A 13412-nucleotide genomic window follows, 5' to 3' on the forward strand; every position below is an offset into this window, starting at 1 on the left:
TGGGACCTGTGTCTACAACGGTGGCCATGGCACTCCTTGAGCTACACCAATCATGCCGCAACACTCTGTTCTCCCAGGCTGCCGCCTTGTCTTCACATGCCATGCTTTTTGATGATATCAGTATGGGGAGTCTACCCTCAGTGGGCTGCCTTAGTCTAGCCCAGTCCTTTGGTTCAGGTCCCTGAGCAAGGCATTGTTCTTTATACCTGGTTTCAGCTCTTCCACTTGCTTGCTTGCGCACTCTTGCTGCGCGCTCTCTCTCTCTTTTAACGTTCACTCCAAAGCTTTCTCATCTAATCTTTCCTGGGCCTACAGTCCCTGCCCTCAACCTCTTTCCCTCAAAATGCTGAAACATAAACACCCCAATTATCTTCCTGTGAGATAATGTCCACAGCTTAGTTTGACTTTGCTTCACTTATATCTCTGTCTCATGGTACACAGTTTAGTCCTTGCTGGCTTTGGTATTAGTATGGATTTAGATACTTTAGGGTCATTTGGGAAAGAAGTGGATTTGTTTTAGATGTTGTTTTGTTTTGTCTATTATTTCTTTGTATTTTTTAATAAGTAGTGAGACTTGCATTATAATCATTGACCTTTCAAAAAGTTGTGGTCCTTTCCCTTAACACTTACTTTTAGAAAGCTGAGTCTGCTAGAATTGCAACACCTGCAAGTAATTTTGCAAACACTGGAGCTCGTAGCTCTGGCCCACTTTGAACATTTTTCCTCTGTTTCTCTTTCTGGGTCCAAGTCTTCGTGGGCTTGAGAAGATAGTATACTTAAGCTCATTTTAAACCCGAGTGCAAATATTTTGGTTCCATCAACTGGCTCTATTAGCTTCTTTGTTATTTCAGAAGAAGCTCCAAGAAAGCACCCTGATAACTCTTTGGCATTGCTGCCATCTTTACAAAAGTGCCTCTGCAGATACAGCATGTATTGGCTCAGGTGCCCTAGTTTTGCTCTAAATAGGGAAGGTGGGGATCATATGAATTGAGTCCTTCCTGTTCTTTTTCTACAATACTACCACCTGTCTGGCTGGCTTGCATGACTTCAGGGCTCTGGGTGGTTCTTCTGGCATTAACACCTGTGATCACTGCTGACCCTTTCAGGTTCGGCATGTGGGTCCACCTATATTTCAGCAGACTCTGTCCATGGTTCTGCCCTTGAGCTCAGCTCCAGATCTAGTCATGATCTAGCCTCTCAGCTGTTGGGGCTAAAACACAAAAAGGCCACTTCCCTCGCCCTGTATGTTCAGCTACCTACATGCCTGCCTGATATATAGGTGTATCCAGGGTGTAGGGTGTAGCCTACTGTGGGCACCCAGTAGTCCAGTGGATGCTGTCCATCCTCCACAAGTAATAGAATGGTGCAATGTCCTGAAGTGGCAGAAATGTCAGTTAGGTAGCTGGAAAACGGCCATGTGAGTATGTAAAAAGTAACAGAACTCCATCTCTACAATCTAAAAGATTGAAAGCATTGACATCAAAGAAGCAACGCCAGAATGCTACCTGGACTTGTGATATTACATAGACACTAGATTTGTGATATTAGCTGCACAGGTAGTGTTGCCAGCAGGGATATGGCTTCTTTGACCATAGGATGTTGTTCCAAGATGAAGGATTACTAGGAAGAGGTGGGATCCACATGACAAAGAGAGGAAGGAGCATCTTTGCAGACAGGCTTACTAACCTAGTGAAGGAGGCTTTAAACAAGGCCTGCTGGAGGAAGGAGAACAAAGCCCTGAGATAAATGAGGTAGTAAGGAAGGAGAAGCAGGAGGGACAACAGGGGAGGCCTCATTCTTTCAGAGAAAGTAGGGCAATTGGCTATTCACCTTGGGTGGCTGTACACAAATGCATGGAGCCTGGCAAACAAGCAAGAAGAATTGGAAATCTTTGCACAGTCAAGGAACTATTACATTGTTGGAATAACAGAGATTTGGTGGATGGGTACAAATGGTTCAGGAAGGACAGGCAGGGGAGAAAAGGCAGAGGAGTTGTGCTGTATGTAAAAGAGCCATATAATTGCATGTGAAAGTGGTCATATGCCTGTCAAAAGTCTCTGGGTTAAGGTTAGAGGGGAGAGCAACAAGGGTGATGTGATGGGCATCTGCTATAGACCAGTGTACCAGGAGCATGTGGTATATGAGACTTTCTTCAGACAACTAGCAGAATTTTCCAGATCACAGGTCCTGGTTCTCATGGGAGACTTCAATCACCCTAATGTCTGCTGGGAAAGCAATATAACAGTGCACAGGCAATTCAGGAAGTTTTTGGAGAGCTTTGGAGATAGCTTCCTAGTATAAGGGTTGAACAGACCAACTAGGGGTCATGCTCTTTTTGATGTACTGCTCACAAACAGGGAAGCATTGGTGGGGGATGTAAAAGTGGATGGCAAGTTGGGGGGCAGTGACCATGAGATGATTGAGTTCAGGATCATAAAAGGAGAAACAGGAGCAGCAGAGTAAGGACCCTGGGCTTCAGAAAAGCAGACATTGACACCCTCTGGAACTGATGGGCAGGATCCCCTGGGAGGCCAGCTTCACGGGGCAAAAAGCCCAGGAGAGCTGGTTGTATTTTAAAGAAACCTTACTGAGGGCTCAGGAACAAACCATCCTGAAGTGCAGGAAGGAATAGCTTGGCTTAGCAGAGAACTCTTCAATGAGCTTAAAAACAAAAAGGAAGCTTACAAGAAGTGGAAGCTTCTTGGGAAGAGTATAAGAATGTTGTTTGGCCATGCAGGGATGAAGTCAGGAAGACCAAAATGCAGTTGGAGTTGCAGCTAGCAGGGATGTATAGCGTAACAAGAGTGGCTTCTACAAGTATGTAAGTAGCAAGAGGAGGATCAGGGGAAGTGTAGGTCCCTTACTGAATGGGGGAGGAAACCTTCTGATAGAGGATGCAGAAAAGGCTGAAGTAATCAATGCCTTGTTTGCCTCCGTCTTCACAGGCAAGGTTAGCTCCCAGACTACTGCACTGGGCAACACAGTGTGGGGAGGAGGTGAGCAGCCAACAGTGGTGAAAGAACAAGTCAGGGACTATTTAAAAAAGCTGGACATGTACAAGTCCATGGAGCCAGATGCAATGCATCCACCAAGGGTCCTGAGGGAGTTGGCTTGATGTGATTTCAGAGCTGCTTGCCACTATCTTTGAAAATTCGTGGTGATTGGGGTAGGTCCCAGATTGGAAAAGGGCAAATATGGTGCCCATCTTTAAGAAAGGGAAGTAGGAGGATCCAGGGAACTACAGATCAGTCAGCCTCACCTCAGTCCCCAGAAAAATCATGGAGAATGTCCTCAAAGAACCCATTTCTATGCATTTGGAGGAGAAGAAGGTGATTAGGAAGTCAGCATGGATTCACTGAGGGCAAGTTATGCCTGACCAACCTGATTGCCTTCTATCATGGCTCTGGATGCCTTCTAAACTGGCTCTGTGCATGTGGGGAAAACAGTGGACATAATATACCTTGACTTTAGCAAAAATACAGTCTCCCACAGCATTCTTGCAAGCAAGCTGAAGATGTACAGCTTGGATGAATGGACTGTAAGGTAGATAGAGAGTTGGCTGGATAGTGAGGGTCAACAGGTAATAGGGTTGTGGAAAACAGGTCGTATTTGATTTGGATTCGATCCAAATTGGGGACAGTGATTCAATTTGTTGATTCAGATCACTGTCCCTGATTCAATTCGGCTGAATCTGAAGATTCGAAGCTGATTTGGAGAATCAGCAATTCAGCCATAGACACAGCTTTCAATGTTTGTTCTACATACCTTGAGGTACCAGGCATGGCTCGTGAACACTGTGATGGTTGGGCAGATGGAGCATTTCAAAGGTTGTGGGGGGGACTACTTCTGGTCCACTTCTGGGTCTGCCGCCAAGCGTGCTGTGTCTGTGTCTGTGTGTGAATAGTCGGAGGGTTCCAATTCAATTCAAACAGATTAAAGGGTCTCCTGATTCATTTCAGATTTGGAGATTAGCCACCGAATCAGACCAAATTGAATCAGGGACCAAAGCTTTGCACAGCCCTAACAAGTAGTAATCAATGACTCGCTGTCTAGCTGACAGCCAGTAGAGTGGAGTGTCCCAGGGGTCGGTCCTGACGCCTGTTTTGTTCAATATATTCATTAACAATCTGGAAGATGGGATGGATTGCACCCTCAGCAAGTTTGCGGTGACACCAAGCTGGGGAAGCAGTATAGATACACAGGAGGGTAAGGATAGGATTCAGAGTGACCTAGACAAATTGGCGGATTGGGCCAAAAAGAGCCTTGTGAGTTCAACAAGGACAAGTGCAAAGTCCTGCACTTATGATGGAAGAATCCCATTCACCGGTACAGGCTGAAGACTGACTGGCTAAGCAACAGCTCTGCAGAAAAGGACCTGGGGGTTACAGATGGATATTAAGCTGGATATAAGTCAACAGTGTGCCCTTTTTGCCAACAAGGCTAACAGCATATTGGGCTGCATTAGTAGGAGCATTATCAGCAGATTGAGGGAAGTAACTATTCTGCTCTATTTTGCACTGGTAAGGCCACATCTGGAGCACTGTGTCCAATTTTGGCCCCCCACTATAGAAAGGATGTGAACAAGTTAGAGGGAGCACAGTGGAGAGCAACGAAAATGGTTCAGGGCCTGGGGCACATGACTTCTGAGGAGAGGCTGAGGAAACTGGGTTTACTGAGTTTGGACAAGAGAAGACTAAGATGAGATTTAGTAGCAGCCTTCAAGTACCTGAAGGGGGCTTCCAAAGAGAATGGAGCTGGACTGTGCTCAGTGATGATAGAACAACGAGCAATGGTTTCAATTTGGAGCAAGGGGGATTTAGGTTGGATATTAGAAAAAAAACTTTCTCACTAGTAGGGTGGTGAAACACTGGAGAAAGTTACCTAGAGAGGTGATAACATTTCTATCCTTGGAGGTTTTTAAAACTGGGATAGACAAAGCCTTGGCTGGGATGATCTAGTTGGGGTTGGTCCAGCTTTGAACAGGGGTTTGGAGTAGGTGACCTCCTGAGGTCCCTTCCAACCCTCATTTTCTATGATTGAGCTAAGATCAATAGATGTCTTCATGGTAGTGCTGCGTGTTGTGCTGCATGCTGAGGTTTGATTTAGTTTAATACATTGCTGAAAAAAATGCAATCCTTTATGCAAGTTCTGATACATCAGTATTACCAACTAGTTTTGTCTAGGGTTTTCAGAATTGTCATTTAATGTTCTCCTTAAATATTTGTTAGTTTCCTTATAAGAAAAAGGTGTGAGATTTGTTCATTTTTGTTTTGTACACTCAGTTGTATCCTTTGGGGAAGTTTATGTTTTTCAAAGAAAATTGATCAAATATTCCCCTCACCAAAAAAAAAAAAGGGAAGGGTGGAGGAGGGGAATTGGAAAGGACATTTAGATTGTCTCATTGCTTAGCAGTGAAACCAATTTCTATAAAGAAAGAAGAATCATGGAAATTGAAATAAGACACAAGTTTTAACAGTGATTAACCACTGGACCCATTGAGTATAGATGCAGTATTATTATCATTGGTATTTGTATAGCAAAGCTCTTCTATACTTGGTATAAGGCAGACTATACAAATATTTGGTTTGTGTCCAAGACACTTTACAGTCTTAACTTCTCTAGCAGTCTTTCAATTTAGGCTGGATGTCTTTCTAAAACTAAGGCCAAGTTCAACCGGTAGCTGTGGGACTAGATGCAGCAATCCATGGGTGAAATCTGTGGCCTGTGCTAGTCAAATGGTTGGATTATTTGCACTGGATTTTATTCCGTATCTTAATGTAATCCTATTCCACCCTGTGAAGTCCCTGAAAATCCATGTTTTAAATATGCTGTCATCATAATCCTGAAACTAAATCACAAAACGTTGAGGAAGAAGAGGGCCCATTCATCTTTTTATATTAACAGTTTTTCAGACTCAAGCCGAGTGGGTGCACATGAGGCTCTGACACACTCATTAAATGGTGTGATAGTTTTCAATCCCTAATTCCAACAGTCGCACTTCCTGCCTTGCCACATGTGCATAACAGGAAGCATGATTTTGGGTTCATGGATAAGATCCCAACTGAGCTATTACTATTTGCCAGTGCAGAGAGAACCCAATATCATGGTCCCAGGCTCCGCATATGCTGTCAGGCTGAAAGCTGAGTGCTGCAGCTTAGTGGCAACTAGTGTGGTTATGGGTCCCAGCCCCAGGACTGCAACAGCCAGCTGGAGATGCAGCTGTGGTTCCAGCGGTAGGACCAACAACCAGCTGATTTTTGGTCCCAGACCCTGTGCACCACGATATCAGAAAGCCTTCTGACACAAGGCTACACACAGTTTTTTTTTAAGGATTTGGAAAAGGTTGTCCAATCCTGGGGTCTCCATGTGTTGGGTATATCAGAAAACCAAGTGAGCAGCCTATGTGCAGACATAGTTTTTAAAAATCCTGGCACATGGGGACTCCAGGGCCCTTGGGTACCTAACTCCATTTAGGCATCTAGAAGCTGGAAAGGACTTGGTCCTGTTTGCTTATAATGATCTCCTGACCTTAAAATCTGAAGCTGTTTAAAAAAATGCTTTATGTAGTCTTAAACAGGGAATACTGTGTAAAATAGGTCTGAGGGCAGGTTGTTTCCCTACGTGAGAATGAAGGAATAATGATAAAAATATAGAGGTGCTTTTAATGCATAATAGGGGACTTCTTTCCCTCTTGATCACTGTTTTGTTTTGTCCCGACATAGGCTTGTCTGGTACTAGCTGATGTGGATGATTGAAACAGGCCTTAGACTCCATGAACAGCAGCCAGGACACGGCCCTCAGAAATATCACCCAAGTTAAAGCACTGTGTCACGGTGGAATTGGTAGACATTGCTTACACGTCAGTCAAGCTAAAATTGGCCTGACTGGAAAACAAGAGTTTCTGTTTCATGAAATATGTTTATATATTTATAATTATTTCATTCCATGTCATGTTAGAATGAAATCAAGATCCTTTGGTGGGAAAAAAAACACATGGAGATTGTATCTTAGAAATTTTAGGAAATACATGTTCAAGCCCCCGCTCTGAATTAGTGATTTCTTTTTCATATCCTCATAATTATTGTCCTGTTACTTCAGTGCTTAGTCCTGTAATGCAGAATTGCATGTCCTATGGATGCAATTAAGTGCATCACATTAAAACAATGGAAAGCAATGGGCTGAAACAGTTACAAGGTTTCCTCTTGCAAATGAGTGAACAAAGCCCATTTTGGTTGCACTGAAATATTATACCAGATCTTGTCAAAGATCATTAGCCTCACCAATATTCAACTCTAATATATCCTGCACAAATGAATATGAATGAATTCCTGACTGCTGTATAATCAAAATCCTGTAATCCTGATTCTCTTCTCGCACCAATTTTATACAAATGTAATTTGATTGATTCCAGTAAAGTTGCTTCTGATTGACACTGGTGTAAAAGATACCCTGTGTGTTTTCTCAGTCATGCTTTCCCTGTTAGTTCCTTATTACTAGGTAAATTGAGCCTTCTGTGAGTGCAGATCAGTCCTGAAGAAATGTACGGTTTGCTTTAAAAATTAAACTAAAAGTAGATATTGGAGTAGATCTTGCATAGAAACCATAAGTAAATATTTTTACAAATTCTTCATTGATAAACTTGGTTTAGTGATCCCTTGTTTATCAGGTTTATAAAAATATCCCAGGATTTTATTTGTTCTAAATGTGGGGAGCCAAATTCTCAGCTGACCTTAAACAATATAGATCCCTTGACTTGAATAACTGGGCACTGCCAATTTATACCAGGCATGGATCCAGGCTTGGCTGTTAGGAAGTGCTTCATTTATCCCACTTGTGTGCAAAAGTTTGGACAAATGTTAACTTGAGGTAATGTTTTAAGTTCAGAGTTTATTTGGGGGATTGGCATTGTGGTTATGACAATCCCTGTAGGCCTGAATTAAATACATTTTTTTTGTAGTGAACAGAGAGTTGTGGTCAACTTAAGCTTGACTTAAATATTGGTAGGTCAAATTAAAGGACTTTGCAGAATCAGGATCTCAGACAATCATTTTATTCCTAAGCAGATGCAACAAACCATTGAATTTGAACCAAAGTCTTGGCTGGGTAGCTGATCTCTGGTTTTGCTGTCTTCACTTTTAAAGGGGCCAGATGCCATGATAAGGGAAACCAAGCAAAAGTTGTTAAAAAGGAATAACTATGGGAGGAAAAAATCATGGAACCAAGCTATTGTTATTAAGGATTTAAATTATTTACTTATTTATTTCACATATATATATTTATTATGCTAATTGAATATGTATAAACAATTATTAAATCTACCTTCATAATCCTAATATCTTAATATTTATATACCCAAGAACTATTCTTATCTTCGATTGTAGTCAGTTTTGTGCTGCTATGTTTTAAAATTACAAGGTAAATGCTACATTTGCTTAACTTAATCTGCCGGAGTGACATTTGCTTTATTTAATTAAGAAGTGTAATAAGCTAAGAAAGATTTCTTTGTTCAGTGGTTTCACATTCACATTAAGGCTCACCATTATGATGATGTCTTGTGCACCTATAATTATTTTAATTGATTTAGTAGAATATGCAAATAGGCTTGAATAATTAATCTTTATTTTTATCACTCATGACATAATTGGCCAGATCCTCAATCAGTGCAAAATGTACTGGGCCCCATCCAAGCCAACAAAGGTATTTCAATTTATACCAGCTGGCAATTTGGACCATATAATTTAAGCTGGTTTGATATCAAACCACGTACAAGGTTTTAATTTATTATTATTATTTGTCAGTGGTTATGCTTCATACCAGAATATCCAGAGATAATTAAATGTCAAAGATTTTACATTTGGTAATGAACATTAGATCAGATTCCAATAAAATAGTAAAGAGTTGCTCTCCTTTCTAAGTGCATTGACCTTGGCGCAGTCCCTGACTTCCTGCTGTTCTCAGTGGGGTTTTATAGTTATAACATTAAATTAATATAATCAAAGTTATATAGGAGGTAAAAATAGAGTTAATCAGTGAGGGCCAGCCCTGGAAAGTGAAAATCTGATATACAGAAGAACTTCATGGAGCCCAATTTCATTTTCCTTGTTACACCTATTAAACCATTACATGGAACACTGACTCTGTAGAAGGTGGTGGGAGTATTACCAGGAACTTTAGTGGTAAAACTCTTGCTAGTGAAAATCAAGCATAGGAGAAAATATAAAACCAAATGCCTGTGATCAGTGATCCTCTTAGTCACTTTTTAACTAACTGCTGATAAAATAATCTTTTCCCACTGCTTAGTACTTGTTATTTTTTTATATACAACTGGATATAAGCCTGGCAATTTGGGTTGATCAAATATAAAATATTTTCTAGCTTTAAAAGATTGGTCCTGAAATTTTGTAAACTGACTGGAACTTCATAAATAAGTCTGTAGGTGATTCCAAAAGAGAACAAACTCCAGCTCATTCTTGCTATCTTATGTTGGCTCTATGAAGCTAACAGGAGTAAAACAAGCAAAAATGTGAGTTATGAGCATCAACATCTACTACTCTGAAGTAACACTGATCAAAAGCAATATTATTTTCTGTGAAAATTATTGAAGGAGGTGGCAGAAATCATTTTTAAATCCTATAAAATTCCATGATTTTTGACACACAAACAAAAATATGTATTCATTAGTTTTCCAAAAAAAATCAAAATTTTCCTGAGACTAGGCAAACTGTTAGCTAATTTTTTTAAATATAGTAAATATGTTTTCCCAAAAATATTGTTTTGAAAAACCTGTTGCTTCTGAAAAATGGTTATATTTCTACCAAAAAGTTGTTATAGCCTTCCAAAAAAAATTTAATGAACTCTAGAATTTATGTAGCTTACGTACTCTGGAGAATCTAAGATATCATCTTTTAAAAGAGTGTAAACTTCTAATCATTATTATACTATCAAGTCTTCATACAGGGAACAAAAGGTGTTCAATGTAGCACTCTCAATCTTCAACCTGAAACGGTGCATTTGAGAAGGAACATATAACAGACACGTTGTCAGGTAGGCTGACTTTCCTCCTTTACTTTCCTCCTATGAATTAGACATTTTTGGCATAGTACAGAAAATATCTGAGCTTTTTGCATCTCCTTGGGAAGTTCATTTTTCATGGGACATTCATTCTTGTAGCATACTGTAATAACTGCCTCTTGCTGGATAAATTTCTTTGACATAGCATTTATTGACTTCTCAGGTCAAGAAGCATAAAAATGAAAGATAGTATTGTAGCCCTTGCAGTGGTGGCCATTTACATCCATGATCTCAAATGCAGAATGAAAATAATTCATGGTAAGAGCACTGTCACTAGAAGCCCAAGCACTTTCAACCATGTTTTAATGGCTGAAATTATTATTTGTTTAATGAACCTCTTTAAAATTTGGAAAATAAAATATTTTTCTGAGATCACTCTCTCCTCCAGCTTTGATTTCCTTAAAGTCCAGTATAAAATAAACTCTTTGAAGCCTAGAATTCTGAATACTGCAAGCAAAAGACATTGTAACTCTATCATGTTGGAGTCTTAGCAAAAGTTTCTAATGCCAATTCCTGTCATTCCTTACTTCTTGTTATACATGGCAGTATCAGCCTACTTATGGCATTGCATCATCCTGCTGCTGTCACTTAGGTTTTATATGGTTCATTGGGAGACTAACTCCTTGTTCTTTGAGAATACTATAACTAAAGGTGGTTGGCAGAATAAAGGGGGCCCCAGGCATGTGTGGGGTGGAGGGTTCCTTATCTGCTTCAATCAAATTGCCTTTTCTCTCTGGTAGCAGTCAGTTATTCAACAAGCTAACCACTGATGCTAATTTTGCCAACATGGTTCAGCACATTCATCCTAGGTTGCAGAGATCTCTTTTTTCCTTCCTCTTTCCCTGGGTCTGTCTTCCTTTTAATGTTATTGGGCATCTTTACACATGCTTTAGGGGTGGGGGAGCACTTTAATTAGAGTGGTAAGAGAGCTCCTTTAACTAAAGCGCCTGCAGTGTCTCATGTATTCAGCGTCCTGCATTTCAAAATGGCAGTGGGGTTAAAGTGCCCCCACTACCATTTTGAAGCGTGGGGATGCTGAATACATGAGATGTGGAGGCTGCTGAAGTGTGCTAATAAGTACACTCCAGCAGACTTTATTAATCAGTCTGCTCCAACACGCTATAATTACAGCATGTTGGAGCAGTGTCTTCACACATCTGCAGGCACCTATTATGTTTTAAGACATGCTGCCTGCCTTGTATTTGTTCCACCACTAGTTTCTTACTCAGCCATAATTTCTGAGAGTTGACCAAAACACCCCAAATACAATTCTGGATCTAAATATGCACACATCATCATTTTGAACATCTTCATTTTAATATAATAAATAAAGGTAAAGCAACAACAATATTTACTCAGATCAGGGAATGTATCAGGAGCCATAGAGTTGTCTTTATGCATAAGTTTAAAAAAAATCACAACATTCATGATTAAAGCATTTCATAGTGCTGGGCAAATACTGATGAAATGTTTTGCAAAAATTTATATTTTTAAATGTTCATGCCTCCTACCGAGTTTGTTTTCCTTGAACATAGCAGGAATAATTGTATTATGCAAAGGTAGTCTGGAATATTCAGAGAAAGATACTTTTATTTTGAAGTATGAAAATTTTCTCCACAAACCTAATTTAAAGAGTTTTGCTCATCCAGTTAGAATACAGGACACACATCTGTTTTTATAGCTTGGGTAAAGTAAGTTGAAAATCAGCCACTCACAGCAAAATGTTCATGTGCAAGCTCCAGTTTAATAATTTCTTTTAAAAAGTATTAGTGAATTATTTGAATTACAAATTTGGGAGGAACTGTGATATCCGAAATTAAAACCTGTAAAATTTATCCGGGACCTGAACCCAATCCAGTAAATGTCAGTTGGAAGCCTAGCAAGTCAAAAGCTAACTTCAGCCCTTTTTAGATCTGTTTCTTAATAGTTTCTAAAACCAAGCTCCACGAAAGGTGAATAAAGACCATTTGTCTGAAATGGTCAAGGCAGAGATGTTCTTGCCTTACCTGGGAATTAGAGTAGCACTAGAAAACCTCTTAAGGTCCCTTCCAGCCCTAACTTTCTGTAATTAAACAAATTTAGAAACCTTTCTAGGCTTTGGGCCAGAGTGACTGGCCCAAAGGACCCAGCCACTGAGAATGCCTCCAGCTGGTGCTTTTCCCCATGTCACTTAGGAAAGTGACTACTGTTGAAGCCCCTTGCCACTGAATGCCACCAAAAGCACCCAAATGGCTCTGCAGGCCAGATCTGGCCTTCAAGCCATAGGTTGCCAACCTCTGCTTTAAAAGATCTGAGTGCTCAATCATAGGCAAACATTCCATTAAAAGTTCAGTTCACTAAAAATGTGTTTGAGTAAATATGACAGGATTGAGTCCATGTAAACCAGCTATGACATTTGCCAGAGAACTATAGAGAAGTAGAGCTGGAAGAGACCTCCAGAAGTCATCTAGTCCAGGCTCTGACTTGAGGCAGAATCATCCCTATCCCAACCATCCCATACAAATCTGTGTCTAACCTATTACTAAAACTACACAATCAATTTTTTTTACTTCCTTTGAATGGTCAAAATCTGTCCTACCTCAGGTCTTGCTACTGTAAACGTTTTGTTATTGTAAACCTCCTTTAAGACATAGGGCAAATATTCTACTAAAAAACCTCACAGAATTCTGTATAGCTGGATCAGCTGAAAATTTGACCTCTTGATGAAAATACAGGAATATCTCTGTGAGGAAGCAGTTTTTAATATATTCTTTGAATGTCAAGCAGTATAGGGAAGCATAAAACAGGCAAGATTTTGTCTTTTGTAAAAATAGTTTGCAACAAAGGTGCACTGTCTCACCTTTCCAAGACTTTGATTTTTGTTATTTTTATTAAGAGTGTGTTTTCTGCTTTATTGCCAAATGTTATTCTCTGTCAGCTGAACTAGTCCTCCAGTAGGTGCATTTCTTAGAGGGAAAACTTGCAAATCATAACTTTTCAGTTAAGCGAGTCTGCTTCTAGTCAGATCTGCTTTAGTCTTATGCGAAAAGGAAAAAAAAGCCCATTCTGTTATCTCACATTTCAGCTCAGTCTAATGTATATTTGCTTGGGGGGGAAAAGGTTCAAGAAAAAAGGGAAATGTCAAAAATGAATAATAAATGGTATATAAACAGAAGCAGATTTTCTCTGATACGTTACCCCTGATAAACTTGATAATGTTTCCCAAATGTGTCGACTTGGTTTGGAGCCAAGTTGACCAGTCAGGTTTTATGTGCTATTTTTAATTTTACTGCTTAGAAAACTTTACATCATCCTGTAGGAATTCCCTCCTACTGCATAGCTGTATCTAGTTATTTGTAGGT

The sequence above is a fragment of the Crocodylus porosus genome, unplaced genomic scaffold, assembly GCF_001723895.1.
Source record: "Crocodylus porosus isolate Cpor-Errol unplaced genomic scaffold, CroPor_comp1, whole genome shotgun sequence".
Taxonomy (NCBI): Eukaryota; Metazoa; Chordata; order Crocodylia; family Crocodylidae; genus Crocodylus; species Crocodylus porosus.